This window comes from Lipophrys pholis (genome assembly GCF_963383615.2).
Source record: "Lipophrys pholis genome assembly, chromosome: 10".
Lineage (NCBI taxonomy): Eukaryota > Metazoa > Chordata > Actinopteri > Blenniiformes > Blenniidae > Lipophrys > Lipophrys pholis.
Window position 1 is genome coordinate 22,470,911 of NC_137640.1, and position 18,626 is coordinate 22,489,536.

An 18,626-nucleotide genomic window follows, 5' to 3' on the forward strand; every position below is an offset into this window, starting at 1 on the left:
AAAAAGATTTGACCTTGAATGAGGGGTTAGTTAGTTTTCTGAAGTAGTCATTAGTTTTCTAGTTACTTAAACTTCGAAAAGTATTGCATGGGTTATTTTAATTGTCTTTTCTTGATCTTCGCGTGGTGTATTGTTGTATTGTATTGTTGTGACACATCTAATCACTGTCTGAGTTTGATGACTTATTCACTCCTTAGTTCAGCTGACATTTCTTCAGTTAGTTAAAAGTCAGATGACGTTGCACACTTGATATTTCGGTCCACAAGTGCTCAACGACCAGCCTGACGACAGAAGCAGATGGCTTTTATAAAGATAAACTAAGAGCAAATACATCTCCGGCATCATGAAAGCGAACTCAAGCAGGGTAAAACCAAACAGCCAGCGAACAAAGAGACAGCACCTCTTCGACTGGTTTAGACAAACAGACAAAAGAGTAACAGGCTCTAAGAATTTTCAAGAATTGTAACTCTGTTATTAGTTTCATCACAGTTAGTCACATGTCAGCATCAAACGTAGTGGTATTACAAAAATGCACCACTTTAAATGCACTATTTCAAACATTGCTCTTATATTGGGATTCTTACATGAACTAAGAAGTTTCAGTTTTCCTCAAATGACCAGCATTTCTTTTTTATTTTCCTCCAGATCTTTAAATATATAATAAAACAATGACATACCGCATTACTGGAGCCCACATGGTTGTTGGGAGTAAAATATGCATAATAAATTAGGTAATTGAATTAGTTGAACGTCATTACGCATAGCCATAGCGTCTATTCAGTGTCCTTAAAAAAAAAAGGTAAATATCAAATCAAAGATCAAGCACAGGAACTTGTCTTCTTAAAATATTCGACTAAATGTGCTTGAAGGCACCAAGTGGCGAGATTCACTGCAGAGGAGAAGTCAGGAGACGAAGTTTGTGAGGCGGCATTGAACGCAGCACAGGGCTCCCTTTTTTTTTTCTTTCTCCCCCCCTCCTGCCAAAGAGGGGAGGGAGAAAAGGGGGGGGTATTTGACTCCTGTCTCCCCACCCCCAGCCTGTATGAGGTGGATTTAGTAAGAAAGGAATCCAAACCTGGGACGCGAAGATAACGAGAGACACCAATAAAGAGACACACGTTTGGAGATCCGCGCGCGGCGGTGTCGCGCACGGATTATTATAGGGTATTTTCCTTTTTTCTTTTTTCTTTTTCACGGAGGAGATTCTGGCTCGGAGCGTCTGATCTGAGAGGGGTGCTGGGGAGGGGGGGAGCGAGAGAGAAGGAATACAAACGCACGGAGAATACTAGAAGTATTTTAAACGCGCTCCCCCTCAGTTAACAAGTGACTGTGTGTCGCTGGAGAAAGTGGAGTACCGCCGTTTCTTCTTCACCCCCTGAACGACGTCGAGGATGCAACGTAACCACATTTTGCTGAGGGAGCGGACCGCTCAGCGACAGAGAATACGGATTTAAAAAACGCTGGTGTACCCCCGGTCCCCCCCCCCCCCTAACCCCCCTGTAAGGCAACTCGGGGGGGTCGTCTCCAAAATACCTTTCTCCGCCGCTGAAGTAAGTGATCGCAGCGTTTCTGTCTCTTCACCGTCCCAAACTCTCAATGTCTTAAATCAGCTCGGACCGCAGACAAGTTTCTTTATGAATGAACGTGCGAGAAAGGAAACACAACAAAAACATTCAACTTTTAAGTTTATACAACCCCCCTACACAGACCAATCCGCTGGGGGGGGATACAATAATTCAAAATAAATAAATAAATCACAGCTCTCCCTTGCGTCTTCTCCTGGACGCTCTTTACGCTCACTTTGTTCGGTTTTAGTCTTTTCTTTGCGCTCTTACAGTTATGCACATTTGAGACATTCAGGACTTATCAAACACGCCTATGGAACTGTTTATCTCCATCCCCAACTGGAAATCTCCACTTCTAAAGCCTTCTGCCTTTTGTTGGGACAGTTACGTTCTGTGAGTTTTGGAGTTCAGCACAGATCATAGCCACGGTTTACAAATACTTACATCGCTGCAGTTTAGCGGTATTCTCCGCTAAAGTTACGATGTGTAATTTTTACTTAACCATGTACTTTACACTCCTACGTTAAACGTTTTACGTTGCTACAGTGTGTATGCTGATGATTTCAATTCATATTCAATCAATGAATGTAATGAATTCAACAGAAGGAACGTTGGCTTAATATCTACAATTGATTGTAAAAAGAAAAAAAAATCTATTTTTTTATACACACCTTTTTTTAAAACCGTGGATTATATACAGGGAATCTGATTAGGATTATATGGTACTGACAGTGTGACTGAATTTGGTTAAGAAGCAACTAATACATTAAGTAAACTTTTGGAACAGTACTTTTACTTAAATACCTCATTAAAACAAACAACAACGTTTTCTTCTGATTGAGTAAGATTATTGCTGTTCAGTATGGAGCCAAGTTATGACCTGTAGTAGAACTTTTTTTGAGGATAACATCAATTACAACAAATAGTTTTTTAAAGATAATTCTGCCAATGTCCTGCATATTATTATTATTATTATTATTATTATTATTAGTAGTAGTAGTAGTATGAGTAGTATTATGAGTATTATTATTATTATTATTATTATTAGACATCTCACTTGAAAGTGTCTTCATCAAGAAGAAACTTTTTCAGGGTGTGTGTGGAAAAAGTTTGAACTATTGCTTTTGGCTACAGTCTCCATTTCTCGCCCTCTAATCTCTGTATCTTTCTCTTGTTTGTAAAAGTGTGACTTCAGTAAGTCAAGTGAGTCCAATTTGAATTGCAATGGATCTTAATTTTCAGAGAACATTTAAGGCTAAACCTTCCCCAGGCAATACCCCCCCCCCCCCCCCCACACACACACACACACACACACACACACCATCTGAACTGAAAGAAAAAAAAGAGTAATGCATTGTATTGGATGGAAGTTACAGAGTTCAGCTCAAACAATATATTAGTATTTACATAATATCAAAAGCTTTTAAATGTAGGAAGCTTTGAGACAAGTCAAAGAGAAGGCAACAGGCAACTCTACTGTGAAAAAAAAAAAAGTTTATAGTTTTTTTTTTTTTTTTTTTACCTGTTTTGGAGCTCCAGCTCATCAGTCTTGCATCCTGGGATTGAATAAATCTGCTCCCCTGTATAAATAAACCCATTTGTCTTATGACGAGAGTCACATGTTGATTGTCAGTAGCGAGCAGAAGCGTTGTCCTTCAGAGTAATTGGATAACATATAAACCAAGAGGCTGCACATCAAGTGTGTTCTGGATTCTTAATGTGGCTTTAATTGAACAATTTATCACCCCTGATCACTGTCAAATAACTGGGCAACAAAGACAAAAGGCAATGAAAATGCCCAGGATAAGCTGCCAGGCCGAGTTGGAGAAGCATGACCGACGTGTCTGTCATAGCGGCATGACTGAGGGTCTGTTTTTATCTTATTTAATTTACCTTTTTTTTTATTAATTTTCTCTGAGTAAGAATCACAAATCAGTGGGTTTGTAAATGACCTGCTGGTAAACACTGGTATTGCATGGCATAGAAGGAAGGAGAAATGAGAACGTTACATGGTTGAAAACTTCTTTTATTGGACTAAGCCTTTCATTTCTCCCTGGAGCTTCTTTCCATCCAGTTGGAAGAAACGCTAATTGAATTGTGCCCTGTATAGTACCCCACACTTTCTGAACTGTTTTCTTTATTTCCCATATCTGAACAGAAAGGTGTATTCGCCTTAATATTGACAAGATATGAGTGGAGGGGGGAAAGGAGGGAGATTCCATATAATCTTGACTGCTGTTCAGTTGTACATTTATGTCACCTATAGGAAAAAAATACTATATATATATATATATACTACTCTTTCTGACAATAGTATAAGTAACTTCTTGCATCTTAATGCTTAAAAAGCCTTTTGTGATTCCACACTTATGTGTTTGCGGTGATAAACCCACGACGTGAACAAGTACTTTTCTCTTCGTAAAAGCCAAAACAAAGCTATTTTATCCACATAAGATGAATATTTCTGTTTGCAATACTTAATTGTGAATTCTCCTGAAAACAACCTTTCCCCCCCTCATTTTCTAATAATAGAGTTAAACGTGTAATACCCGTAACACTTGCGCTATTCGGCGCTCATATTCATTACTTGCTTAAGATTTGCCCCATGTTCGAGGCTTTTTGCGACCACACCCGGCGCCCAGTTCATTTTGTTCATTTCCAAATTAGCAGCATGTCGGTATCATCAAGTGCTTTGCAATTAGTCACATTGCACTTGACGCAAGAACCTAGCTAATAACAGCTGCTCTGAAGTGAGTGTGTTGGCGGAGGGAAAGAGAGAAATGTGCGCTATGCAGAGGTTGCACTCACAGCTAATTGTGTTTATTCATTTTAATTTGCTCCGAGTGCTAAATCAGTGCTCTTCCAGCGACACGAGGTGCAATTAGTCTGGCTGCGAAAACAGGAGGCAGTGTGCTTCGCAAAGTGTCCCCTCCTCTCCTCTTTGATTCGCGGATTAGGCATCCCTTGTCATTCACATTTTCTCTTTCCACATAACAAAGTTTGAGGAACACTGAATAATGGCAGGATCCGACAGCCTCGTAGTTCAAGGACCTTACATTTTGCCCAAGGTAAGTGGGCTACACCAAGAGTTAGAGGTAATCACTCTTTTTGTCCATATCAAAGGTAGTTTCATTACGCAACAGCAAAACACTTGTCGGGAGTCAGAACTCTTAAGAAAATGATTGTTACTAGTTGAGACCGTGGTAAATACATAGTGCTGAATGGACTGTTCTGTTTGAATTTATCGAATAAATCATTTAGCTGATGTGGACAGTTCCTACACTGTTCAATATTATTAATGGCGTCCGTTGTGTTCAAGTTGTTGTTCTGAGTTGAACTGCTTAGTTTTTTTTACATTTCCAAGAACAGCTTCTGGCAACAGCAAGAACAAGAGTGACCTATTGCTATTGAATGGCTGACGTGAGTGGTGGAGTTTCTACTGACATGAAAAGTAATTATTGAACGCCCTGAAGCCTGAAACAGCACGTTGTGTCTCAAAGTCTATAAACACAGTCGAAACCCAAAAACCAAAAGAATATAGAGCAAGAAAATATGTAACACAGAAATGAAAATCCATTATAAACTGGACGATAATGAACATTTTCTTCGTGTGGTTTGTTGTTGTTACTATAACCTCATAAGATACTTTTGCCTCCATTGCATTATACCACAAAAAAAATGTTGTACAAATTGTGCACGCGCTTTTAAGTTTTAAATTTTGTTACTGTCACTGCATCTCCGGTAATTGAAAACAGCATCAAGGTTAAACCCGGAGAAGCTCGTGTGTCATTTTTATTCACAAGACCTACATTTTCATCCTGGCCGAGAGTAGAAATATGAGACGAGTGGCTTGTGGGCAATTTATTGGCCACTCACTCAGACAGCCCTGTTAGTTGTCTTGGGTCCTCAGCCCTCATCAAAACCTCACAGGTGTAGCAATGACCATGACCTGCACTGCCCAGAAGTCACAGGTACACACCAACTCTCCTCAAGTCTATAAGGTCAGCGTTCCTACACAGTCTGGCAAGGATTTTGAGCAGAGATGACAAAAGTCGTGAAGCAGGGGCCAGATAAGACGAGGCTGTGATAAGGTGTGTGTGTGTGTGTGTGTGTGTGCGTGTGTGTGTGTGTGTGTGTGTGTGTGTGAACTCAGCGGGATTGATCCGTCTTTGGCTGAGTTAAAGTCCACCTTGCATCTTGGCTGACAGTCAGGTTCCCCTGGTCTCTGCTCATTCCTGCTTTTCTTCATCCCTCTATCTTGCTCACTCCATTTATCTTTCTCCTTTTCATTGTGCTCGGCACTTTTGTTTCCTTTTGTACTTAGTTCGTCACTGAACAGTGCTCATAAGTAAATTTCTGGGAATTAACAAAACAAAAATTACTTGTTTGAATTCAGTTCTCTATTAGTCTTGTATGACTCGTCCTTGTATTAATGTAGAGTTTTTTTTAAATATATATTTTTTTAATCATCAGATTAGTTGTATAGTAGTCATAGCTTTTAGATACTCACTGCGTCATCAGTGCATTTAAAGGTGAATTTGATACTTGTCAACCGTATTTGGCCCTGTATAACCCTGGTAGTTCCAGGTGGAAGAAACGTCCTCATCAACAATTGTCCATGCATTGTGTACAGAGATTAAGGTAGCCCCTAATAACCACACACATACGAATCCCTGCCAGACTATCTGCTTCTGGGAATACGTCAGCACACTGTTACCTCCCCGGCCTGTTGCCCATTCCCTTGGTACCTGCGGGTTTTACAAAAAAATGATTTGCTTCAGCTCTTTCTGATGAAGTGACAGTAATCTGCTTTTGATGACAAGCAGGGAAAGACCTTCTGTTGATGCTTGCTCCAGCCTCTTTCACTTAAATCCGCCCCCCCTCCAGATATAACACACTTGAACAAACACAGCACATAGTCTGTTAAAGCCCAAGAGGGGAAACTGTACCAGACAAAGTGCAGTCGCACAAACATCGATTCACTCCTCCTTCCCTCTGGCCTTGATCCCATCCTCTTTATGGTTATGGAGTTAATGTGAATTGGTGTTTCATGGTGAGAAGTAATTAACACTCGGTCTGGGACAGGCATCAAATGGGCGTGTCTGGTCTTGTCTTTCTGTCTGCGTCCCCTCTGGGCGTCTCCTCATGCTTGCTGTTGGGCTGTTAAGTGTGATTACCAGCTGGCCTCCCCCAGATTGATGCTCAGAGGTCCTCCTCGGGGTGTCTGCCTCTTCCTCGTCTTTGCAAACTGAGGTTGACAGGAAGGGCTGCCCTGTACCCTGGAAGTTTGACCCGCATGAGGTTTTGCAGACCTGGTAGTGGGTGGGGGAGTAGCGGTTATAAGGATCCCATTCTTATGAATCAAGGGCTCAGACAGGTTGTAGGCTGCTCATTCAAACTGCTCTTGGGGATTTTTGCAGATTTGGCAGTTGAACCATTGTCTATAGTGTTTTATTTTGTTGTCACAATACTCAAGAGTCTCACTTCTGGGGATTTGGTATTAAAAGAACATGTAATTGGACTACAGTTGTAAAAATCATTGATATATCTCCGTTTATAATTCTGCTTTATCTCTCTATTATTCTCCCCATTTAAACTCACAATAATGTGAATAGGCAGAAGCTCCTGACAGCAGTGAATCTTAGTGTACAGTTTTGCTTGTTGTACAGTCTTTGTGAACTGTTTGGCAGCTGACCCAACAGTATTTGGATATTTGAATATTCTATAAAAAAGTTAAACCAACCTCAGTTTGGGAATCGGGTTCTTTTAGATTTGAAAATGGCGGACCTTACACAAGTTTAAACCACAACACTAAAATATCATAAAGATAAATTAGGAGTATAATAAAATATTCATAAATGAGCTCTTTCTGGTTATGAGAGGCATCATCACTTTAACACCTTCACACCAAATATTGGATTTTTCCAAGGGTGCTTTGGTGTGAAATTGTTATAAAAGATGTGAGTGGGTTTGTGCGTGCTAAAAGCTGTTAATCTGGTGGTGCTCATTGTGCACACATATAAAGCCCAGGGTAAAAAGGCTGGGCATCATTCAGATGACCCCCACCCCCCACCCCCATTACCACCACCCATCTGTGTGCTCACCACTGCCACCCTTTCTTTTTGTTCCTCCCCTCCCCCACATGCACACCCTCACACAAACTTAAGGGACATCTGGTGTTGGGTGGGGGGGGGGGGGGGGGGGGGGGGGGGGGGGGCACAAGGGAGGTGAGGTTTAAGGAGAGAAAAAGGATGAGAATGGGAGGGAGGACAGGAGAGTGAGAAGCTACACTCAGCTGCCCTGAAGGGTGGGAGGTGAGAAATGGAGGTCGTAGAAAAACATGTGTAATCGGGAGAGAGAGAGAGAGAGAGAGAGAGAGAAGGGGGGGAGGGGGGTGGGTGTCACAGAGTGGAGAAAGGGAAGTGGTCTCGCTAAAGAGGAGTACGCAGATAATTGATGGATGGAAGTAATTGTGTGTAATGCAAGCAAGAAAACACGGCCCTCTGGAAAAGGGAGAAACTGATGCAGTCAGTGAATAGAAGAAGAAGAAGGGGGTGGGGGTAATGGGGAGAGGGAGTGTGCAGAAATTAGGCAGCTCAGGAAGAAGGGAGATGAATACTGACTGAGAAAAGGTGCAAGAAGGAGACCGGGAGAAACATAGAGAGAAGCAGGATGATGAGGAAAAGGAGGGGGGCCCGCTGTTCTGTTGCATCACTCAGCGCTTGCCAGGGTTAAGAAGGAGTAACTACCTGCCTGTCAGGCTGATTGTTCATCCCTATGCATCAGGGGATACACGTCCCGGTTTATGAGAAATAGCGCAGATTCACTATGTGGGCCACTTACCCACAAAAAAATGGCTGCGTGCACATCCCTGGGAATGCAAACAGTACCGTTAGGTTGGGCTTCCTGATCTGAAAATCATTGCTGTAGATGCTTATGAGTCCATCATTTACTTTTACAAGAAGGCAGCTTTTATCATCGGATGTGTTCTCATTTGACCCGCTCTTCCCTTTGTGACATTAGGAAATCCTTCATTTTGCATTAATAACAGCCTAATCAAAACAAAACTCCTCCATCAAAGTGCCCCATAATAAGGCTTCCACCGTAATTACAACCTCAGCAGCCAGGGCGCCTTTTCAAACAGCATGCTGCCTCATCTTCGAGTGAAATGGAAACAAAGCCTATGTACTCCAGTCTGGATACACAAATTACAGCATACCAGTGGCGCGTAAAAGTGAAAGAAGACAGAGAGAAGGCACCAGAGGCAAAATGCATTGAGTTTGCTCCCCCTTCCTCACTGTTCAACACAAGCTTGTCTCCCAGACGGGGAAGAAAGGTTTGTCAAGCGCATCACGGTGAAGAGAGTAAAACCTTCCTCAGCCCCTGGGAAGATAGAAGGTGACATTTGTATGTAAATGGAGACAGGCACTCTCCACTGTATTCCATCTGACAGGAAACAGAGTGGGCAACCTGGTATTTGTATTTCTTGTACAACAAGTGGAAGATTTGGTTATTTTTTTCTGATCTTTGTTCTGTGGTAGGCAGACGAATGTAACAAGGTGGCTTTTCAACGTGCGGATATGTGACTATAAGAAATGTTCCAATGCAATTGTTACTCATGCAAACTATACAATTGGCATGAATTGCAATGAAGCGTTCTCTCATTTAGTACGGGGGTGTCCAAACTCTGGCCCAGGCACTAAGTGCAGGCTGGGGTTCATAGATATTTGACCGGAGTATGTTGGAAATGGAGCTTTAACAAGGCAGCTTCTCAACATAATCACAAAATAATGTTCCTGCTGTTGGGAAAAAACAGCATAACTAAAGAACTGAAAGAGGGCAAGTAGATGCACAACATTTCAGGGATATACCTTTTTAGAAAATGTTTATGTTGGTGCAAATTTTAGTGGATATTTTTTTTTTTTTATTCTTTCAACCTTGTCTGGTTGTTCTGGTTGAACAGATTCTGAAATAAGATACATTTTGGCAAAAGATGAATAACATTTTAATTCATTTCAATTCTTTAGTCTGGTTCCAGGAAAGATAATCTTGATTAAAAAGTGATTGAGATCGGGGGGGGGGGCTGTAAACACAGCAAATGGAGGTACCCGCCATGGTTGAAGAGATTATCATCATTAGAGGGTGGGGCTGTACCTCCTTGATGTGATCACTTCTTTGTTCATGATTGACATAAAACTCATAAAAATAGGTTAGGAGATTTCTTTTCGTTTTGTCAAGAGGAAAATTTCAGTTGGACACCAAAATGTATTATTGTTCTTTTGTTTCTATTTGAAGATCGAGAAAAAAAAAAAATGAAGCATGGGATTACTGCTCATCAGATACAAACATAAAATGCTTCCCAAGTCTTGGTTGACATGGAGGTCAATAGGCAACGTAATGGCTGATAAGGCATCATTGACACATTTACAGGAATATAATCTGTGCTGGGTCACTGCAGAGACAATTCTTTCCCCGGTGTTGTAATTACTTCACTGCTGCCCAGTTAAGCTGTTCTTAAATGCCCCTGAACTCTTTTATTATGTGAGTATGAAGGATAATGGAATTTCTTGTTGTAAATCAAACTGATTTGACAATCGAGCATTTACTAACAAAAACTTGGGCTACAAGTATTTCAAAAAACATTTTGAAATACTTGTAGCCCAGACTGAGTAGTAGTCATACATTCTAAGTTATCCTATTATTAGTGTAATACATAGCAAAGTACTGTTTATCAATAGCCACAAATCCTAATGGACTGTCCCAGACGCTGAAACAATACTATTTTAACAGTGCCGTTTATATCAGCCAATGTAAAAAGTTAAATTTGAGCAGACACCTGTTTATTTTGCGGAAGAAGGATTTGGGAAATCAATATAGGAGGAAAGTAGAGTTTTAAAGGGAAATAAATAAGGCTGTTTTCAGAGTCTGTCTATTTGCTATTGATATGCTAGATAGTAATGAGACAGAAGGGAGCTGGGAGCCAGCGCTGCTCTGAATCAACTTACAGCCTGGTTCTACCATGTGGGAACATGTGGTGAAATACACTTTAGAGATAGAAAGACATCACAAATACTGAGATGAAGATGTTAAAACTAAAAAAAAAAGTAAACTCGGCTTGTTGAAAAAAGATAAAGAATTGCTGTAAATTGAACAAGATAGTTGATGTGGAGCTTATCATCTTAAGGGAAAGTCTCACAGACAAATTATTCCAGTTTTGGACAAAAACTTATTTCCAGTAATGCCCAGTCTGTGCCCTTGAGCAAAAACTACAAGCTGCAGTATTTGCGTGTTTCTTACAAGATTTTTTTATTTTTATTTTTTTTAAGTGTCCACTACAAAGCTAAAGAGTGAGGCACAAAGGCCACATTTGAAGCCTGCCAAGGTTCCTCCCTGTCTATTGGGATGCTTCTGTTTTTTTAGCCAGAGGGGACGGTGGATTTGGAGATAAATCCAAAATTCTATTCCCAACCCCTCAAGGCAAGCGCAGTGACATTTGTCATTTTACCCCAATCTGTAATCTCAACAGGGTGCAGTTCGGGCTAAAAAACATGAAAGGGGAGGCTAAAGAAGTTTTGGCATTGAAATGGGGGTTACTGCTCACACTCCCTTCCTCACTTGCCCCAGGGTTAGTGTGGTGGAAAGCAAATGAGCGGCAAACACCAAGACACAAGATTTAGATCTGGTGTGTGTGAGAGATCAGTAACAATGACGACTGCGGGCAGGAGGGAAGTGGAGACAGTATCTTAGAAACAGGAGGTAGATGGAGAGCAGAGGGTCTCCCATTTTCATGGAGATAAAGGAGCACTAATGAATTTGAACCATTGCCCTCCAGGGATATACCATAAGGGCAAAAATAGGAAGGAGCAGATTGGGGTTTAGTGGCTTTTTAAACTAAAGCCAAAGTGTCTTTCAGATGCACAGGGGTGCTCCCAATTCTGCAATCACTAAGATGGCCATCGCCCCATTTGCCAACTGCTGTGGGTGAGCCTTGTGCCAAGGCTCAGAGAGGATCTGATGCCAGAGGAGATGTGCCTAACTGGCCCGGCTAGAACCGGTCCCTCAGCCAACAAGATCATTTATCGGCCTATCTAACTCAATTTAATGTACAACATTTAAGCGTTGATGTGCTGATTGTGATGTAACAGTATGCTGTACAATGTATTATAGTGACGCGAATTAGCATGTTTTTTTTCTCTTCTTATATTCAAACAACCTCATTTCAACAGTTTGATCCGTTTTATCTTTGAGACACTGGTAAACCATGTGTGTAATATTTAGCGAAGCATTTGAAATGCTAAAGTTTGCTTATGGTCTGTGTCTACATCCTTTGTCTAGCAATTTTACAACAAGCTGTTTTGCCACACAGTGAGACTCAAGCCTGTGGCATCTACCCCCATGCAGAGGCAATGGTGTGGTCCCCAGGCTGTGAGCCAAGCCAGTTAATAATGAAGTGGGCCCCGCTATTGTAAATCACAGAAGGTTCTTGTCTGGCCTACACCTTCAAGAGTATAGCCTGAGAGTAGCTTGCGTTCCTTTCTTCAGTGTAGGCTTATAATCAAATGAAAGGTGTGAGCTGTTTTTTTTTTTTTTTTTTTTATCATGTTGGATGGTGACCTTTGCCTCTGTTTGATTCATATTGTATGTAACTGAACATTACATAGGAATATGTAATATGGGACCAATCAAGTGCTGATGAGAGAGGTGGGATAGCAATTTTCTTCTATAGCAAGCAGTAAATTCAACCGACTTGGATGAAATTTTAGTGTAACCGTTTTGCTAAATTTGCTTCTTTCACATTGAGAGTAAACCTTAATCCTCTCAGGCAGACGGAAGTTGCACACAGTGTGTTTATAGAAAGAAGCCAGGAGGAACCTTGAGGAACCTGGACTGGTCTTTGAAGTTAGCTATTTTCCTTCACTTCTAGTGCGTCACTCACTTCAAAGTGGGAATTTCACACAAAATGTTCGGATCCCCCCCTCTCCGTTGTGTAGAATTTACAGCACATGAAACGGGGAGGTTTTGTCAGAAGGTATGTGTAACCCAAGATGACTCTGTCTGTGTGCATGTGTGTGTGAGTGTGTTTTTGTTCCTCTGACAGCTTGTGGGGCCTTCATAGATTGGAGTGTGTGTGATCCTGTGTATAGCTGAAGAGGCCTGCAGATGCTCGGCGGTGGTCTGAGGCTTTGCTTTTGTTAATAAGATGGAATCCAGAGAGCGTCTGCCACGTGTGGAGTAAAGTTAGATAGGTTTGACCCCTGTGGTTTATGGCTAAGGGAGGGATTTGAATGTGGTTGGTGAGTATGAGTCTTCACTAGTTTAGAAGACTGGCTTCTAAACTAGCCAGGCTTGTTAAAAAAAAAAGAAGAAAATAACCAAATGTAATTCACATTCTAAATCTGCAAAACTACGCTTACCATATGGATGGGATTCATTATCATATGTAAGCAATATATGTTGTATGGGGACTAAAACATTAAACCTGATGTGACTTAAAAGGCTATATTTATAAATCAAATGACATTACAATGATTTAGATATCTTCATAGAAGAGCGGCTCTCCATAATGTATAAAAATAATACTTATTTTGAGACTAGGTCAGAACCTAGTTAGTGGTTCAACTATTTATGGAATACTTGACAGATTGTTATGTCGAATGAAAACTTGTACCAGATCCATGAAGTCATGCCATTCACTCATTGAGACATCAGTCAGTCTCTCATTAGCTCCTCAACAGCATTTCATACATTTTAAAATGACAAGTAAAAGCTCTTGTTAGAGTTCTGGTCTTGCTAAAGGACCCTGGCCTCCTTTTCAACATGGCGTTATCACTTATTGTTTAGCCATTGCGGTGGACGGTTGGTGCATGAATGGCATGGGTGGTGTAGAGAAGTTTGGATACTGACAGGGAGAATGGACAGTCTAATGTGTTTAAAAGTCTTTAATTTGTTCGTCTGTTTTTCAGTATTTGCCATTTCAACATTATCAACAAAGGCCCATTTTAGTTTTGCCTACTGCATTATGACCGTCAGCGATACGTCATATGGAGTTCTCATTTATGACGTATCGGTGATTTTAAAATGAGAAACCTCAGCTGGGTAAAATGACTGCCATGCCATGGGGAATTAGCTTTTGTGTCCATGCAATGAGAGTTGTCATATTTTCAAAGAGAGGTTTTAGTGGTTATTAGCTCATTCAAGCGCCTCTATTTTTTACTTTTCTTCCTGCTATCATTCTAATTGAAACCTCGAGTTGATGCTTTCCTCTTTGATAGCCGAAGTGAGTGCCGGTATGCAAGCTTGTAAACAGATGAGGGTATCCTTTCCACTAACATAAGAGGCACTGCACCGTGTAGGCTCATACATATTGTGTATGCTCAACTGTCTGCATGTGTCTGTATTAGTTTGAGATCATCACATAATTTGGAACAGCCACCATCTGTCTGTGTGAAACTGTCTGCGATGTGCAGCTGCACTGTGTGTGTGTGTGTGTGTGTGTGTTAATGCGTCTTTGTGATGATTTTTTTATTTTTCAAGCGGGAGGAGACAATGGAGAGAAACGTGTTTCATTCAGCTGTGAGTGTTTGTAAGTGGAGAGCCAGCTTCTGTCAGCTCCCCCACCGTCCAATATTTGATTCCCTCATCACCTTCCCCCATTTTCACCCAACACCACTTTGCACACGCAACTGCACCACCCCCTGCATGTCGTGTTCAGAAGGTGACTTTGGGTTGAATTTATCTGCTCGCCAAACAACACTGTAATTGACTCTCAAATAACGAACAAAAGGACATTGTGCCCTTCAAAAGCAACACAGCCCACAGTATCATTTAAAGTCTTCTTTTGTTCATTTTTGACACTGCAGATTGAATCTGATGGGCAGTTAAGACGTTTTCGATAGTTCAAAACCTTGCCCACGAGCATCCACTGGGCTCAAAAGTAACCCCCACCTCACAAAGCCAATTTGCACTTTGGCTTTGAATCGCAGCCAAATGTGTAAGATATTTTTACCCAGAGTCCATGATCTCGCTTGATCTGAGTCGGCGCAGGTTGTTAGCTGAGGCGATTGCATGCACTTGACCTGCTGGTGCGGGTGGCGTGGGCACGCAACGCTGGGCGCTGAGACAAGAGGAAAGGATGGGGAGAGAAAGAAGACTGCGGAGATGTGTGTGTGTGTGTGTGTGTGTGTGTGTGTGTGTGTGTGTGTGTGTGTGTGTGTGTGTGTGTGTGTGTGTGTGTGTGTGTGTGTGTGTGTGTGTGTGTGACGCTTCACGAGGAGGATTTCTTTTTCACATACTCACGGAGAGAGAGAGAGAGGAGGGGGGGGGGGGGGGTATGCAAAGATTCCTCTTGAGAGCAGGGCTGCCAGCCTTGTCAATGAGAAGACTGGAGAGAGAGAGGGAGAGAGTGGATGGACAAATACGAGCAGGGGTGGAAGCGTGCTAATCAATACTGAATAAGAAAGGAAAATAAGGATTCCAGAGATGTTTATTAACAGATCTTATGTTTTTATTTGGTTGTTTGATGTTGGCTTTATCCACTTTTCCAATGACTAATACAATAAAACTCTCATGTGACCATATTAATGTGTAGCTGGAGAAGAGCTAGTTGAAGGACATGGCGGGATACCTCCCGAAAAAGGCTTTCTTGTTCCTTTGCTTCCCTAAATTGTTTGAAGGAAAAATCTTTAAAGTCCCACCATCACAATGTATAAAGTTTTTCCTTTGACAAATCCCTTCACCTTTTAAAAAAAAAAAATGACACCCACCCATTTTCACCTCAGCACCTCCCTCAAGTACTGGCTGTTGCGTTGATAGCAGTTTCGTTTTTGGATGACCTCTGTCGTTGGTGAAAATGGACTAAAGGCCACAGATAGAAATAGTATCAGCTGATAACGGCAGCAGGTGATCAACAGGGCTAAAAGCAGTTCAGGGTAGATTTGATTCCTTCTCGCCTGTGCCTGTTTCAACTCAAGTAAACATGGCCACATGGCCAGTATCATTTGGCTTATCTACAGTTTTTTTTTTTTTTTTCTTCTCTCTCTCTAGGACGGTGTCTTGCAGGATTGTATCGTTGGCACGTTTTGAGGTTACCTTTAATTTCTTCACTTTTTCCAGTCAAAAAAAAGTTTCAGTCAGTCTGACATATTCCACTACCAAGATTCCTCTAATCGGACAACGTGGTTGCGCGCGTTGGTTAAACAGCGATGCAAGCAACAACGGGCAAAGACGTCTGGAGACCGACTTTGCTTGTATCACTTGCGGTGTGGGGCAGACCTAACGGTGAACTGGTAGTGACAGTCACCTGACGCTGTCTTCTTGTCCTTCACACGTCAGCTCAAATTTCACAGCCGGCTACAGTTTTGACAAACGGGGGACTTTAGGCTGTCGAACAAGTCAGACCTTCGGAGAAGACCTCTGATTGGATTAGCATTGAGACGTCGCTGTGATATCTTTAGGAAGTAGAACCGTTTGAAGGGGACGCAACAGCTGGTGACAATTTTGGGTTCACTCGTGACAGGAATGTTTCCGACTACCACAGTGTGGCAGTCATTTTTGAAGCTAACCTCGCCAGATTCACACCCTCCTACCTTTAAACTTGACACGAGTTCAAAGACTTGTGGTACTCCACAGCATTGTGGGATGTTATCCACAGAGAATTGTCAACCCTTCACACGGCCACGTTGATGTTCGGTTTTAATGCGTCAGCTCTTGAGGTACAAATTACAAAAAAAAAAACCAAAAAAAACCTTTTGGGCTGGAAAGCAGTATTTAAAGTGAATAGTGGCACCATCCAGACTCAAGACAAGTCTAGAGTGGGATTTTTGTTGCTCTATTCAGGGCTGTGAGTATCTAAACTTGGACACATTCAAATCCCACACAATGTAAAGCACGCTGCCCAGTTGTTTCACAGCTGCATATGGTCTGACAGCTGTCGCTACACTTGGCCTCCAAGGACTGAGATTTTTCTAGCGCCATTGCTTTGATTTATTCAGGATTTGTTGTGCGTTTTGAAAGTTTTAAAGTTAGCTGTGTTGTTTATCCCGTGTCACACATTGTCAGGAGGGAAAAGTTGCATTGGAAGAGGCCGTTTGTTTTAGACAGTAACAGTTCCAGACAGACTCAGTCAAGCGCATTTTGTTTTATTCTTTTTCACAAAGCTACATGGGCTGTGCTGGTGGTAGAACAGTGTTTCACTGTAAGTCCCTTTGTTGCCTGGAAGTTGATCAGAAAGTGGTTCATGCGAGATTTACTCCTCTTCATGTCAAACAATTGCTGTCTGTTTAGTTGCACTTTGAATTTCAGAAAATCGCAGAGGCACACATGTATCTAAATGGGATGAAATAGTGCTGGCACTGGCACCTTTTCACCAAAATGTCTGAACAAAAGAACATCGGTAACGGGTACTGTGAATCAAAACAGGTAAGCTACAGTCAGTAAAAAATTATGGTATAGTTCTGAGCCAATAACAAGTATATGGGTCTTAGAAAAAAAAAAAAAAGATGTATAAAGGCCTTTGTTGTCCCTGATGTCATCTTGTTTTATTAAAGTGACATAAATATGACATGGAATAGAAAAGTCGGAATAAATTTGGAGTCATCATACCCTGGAGTCATAATGTTTTAATTTGACTCCAGCCAACCCCTCATTTGGAAACTACAGCTGCCGCGTAAACAAAACACATTTAGCATAATTGCACCTTTGGTGTGGGCCTCTCTTCAAGGCAAGATATTGATTTTCTTTCTCCCTCTGTCTCTTCCCTGCTCTGCTCTTTGTTTTTCTTCTCCTCAGCTTTATTTTCCCTTTTGCATTCCTAAGCCTGGAGTGCTAGATCGCTCAATCCTCCTCCTCCTCCTCTCTCTCTCTCTCTCTCTTGCTCGCTCTCTCTCTTTCTTTCTCCCTTTCTTCCCCTGCCCTGGGACGGTGCTCAAGTAGAAAAAACAAGAATGCTTTTCGATTACAGTAGCCACAATAATGTTCACCTCATCGGCACTAAAAGTCTGGTTGCCAACCAGCCAATCTCTCAGTTCTACATCAAAGTCAAAGTTGCAGTTGTCAAATCAAATGTTGTCTTCAGTTCAGGAAACAGAAGACTACACAAAAAAACCAACCACTTGTGGTGCTGTGATTTACTCTTTTTTTTCAAGGACACAAAAGCAGCTCAGGAGCTCGTGGGAGGAATCCTACAGACAGCTTCCTCTCTGAAACTGGAGACGAGTGCAGTGGAGCTGTTTGAGTTTGACGAAGTGGGTTGACATATTAACAAAGTGTGCATCACCTGTGGGTGTTTTATTTATTTGATGATATCGAGAATTTTTTTATATATATATATATCGTCAATCACAGTTCCACACCCATTCTCAAAGTGACCCCCCTCAAAGTGGATTGAACATTCTCCAGATTTAAAAAGAGCATGAGGTCCTTGAGCCTTTAGTGGGCAATTGGTGATTTCCATTCTAAGAGTATGTTTGGAGTCCTACTTTGCATGACACACACACACACACACACACACACACACACACACACACACACACACTTGCAAATGTTCACCAAACACACCAACAGACCGTTTATTAGACCATCTCTGTACACCACAGTAGAATGATACAGACTATGCCGTTTTAAAATTGCAGTGCGAATGGTGTTTGATGCATCAGCGAAAATCTGAAAGTACATTTTCTCTGCTGTATTCACTCTTCATCACTAAGATTCGGCTGAGCTTCTCTTCGCCTCCTTCACCACACTGGCTCTTATTACTCAGTCCTGCCGTTTCCAAATGATGCTGAATATGCATTTAATCCACACCTGACAGATTTATTTTTTTTTGGGGGGGGGGGGGGTTGTCAGAATGTTAGAATGAACAACTATCTTATTTGTTTGTTGTTGGGTTTTTTTACTTTCCAATGCCACCAGAAGTTGTGATAAATGCTCAGTTAAACCTTTAATGAACACCAGGCGTAGCCGCACTGTCGCACTGTCAGGGATTTGGACTCTTACTAGACTTTGCGCTCGGCACGCTTCTGACGCGTCCCAGAAGCAGCTCAGTGCTCTGTGGACAATATGTGG

The 18,626-nt window shown here is 41.7% G+C and overlaps 1 protein-coding gene across 1 annotated transcript in view; it reads left to right on the top strand.

Annotated features, from left to right (window-relative positions):
- The first annotated feature begins 996 nt into the window (after positions 1–996).
- The window catches only part of ptprsa (protein tyrosine phosphatase receptor type Sa), a 170,884-nt gene continuing 153,254 nt past the window's right edge, over positions 997–18,626 (top strand). The window contains exon 1 of the mRNA XM_080474263.1: positions 997–1,550. The gene's annotated coding sequence lies outside the window, so the exon portion shown is untranslated. The remainder of the gene's footprint in view (positions 1,551–18,626) is intronic.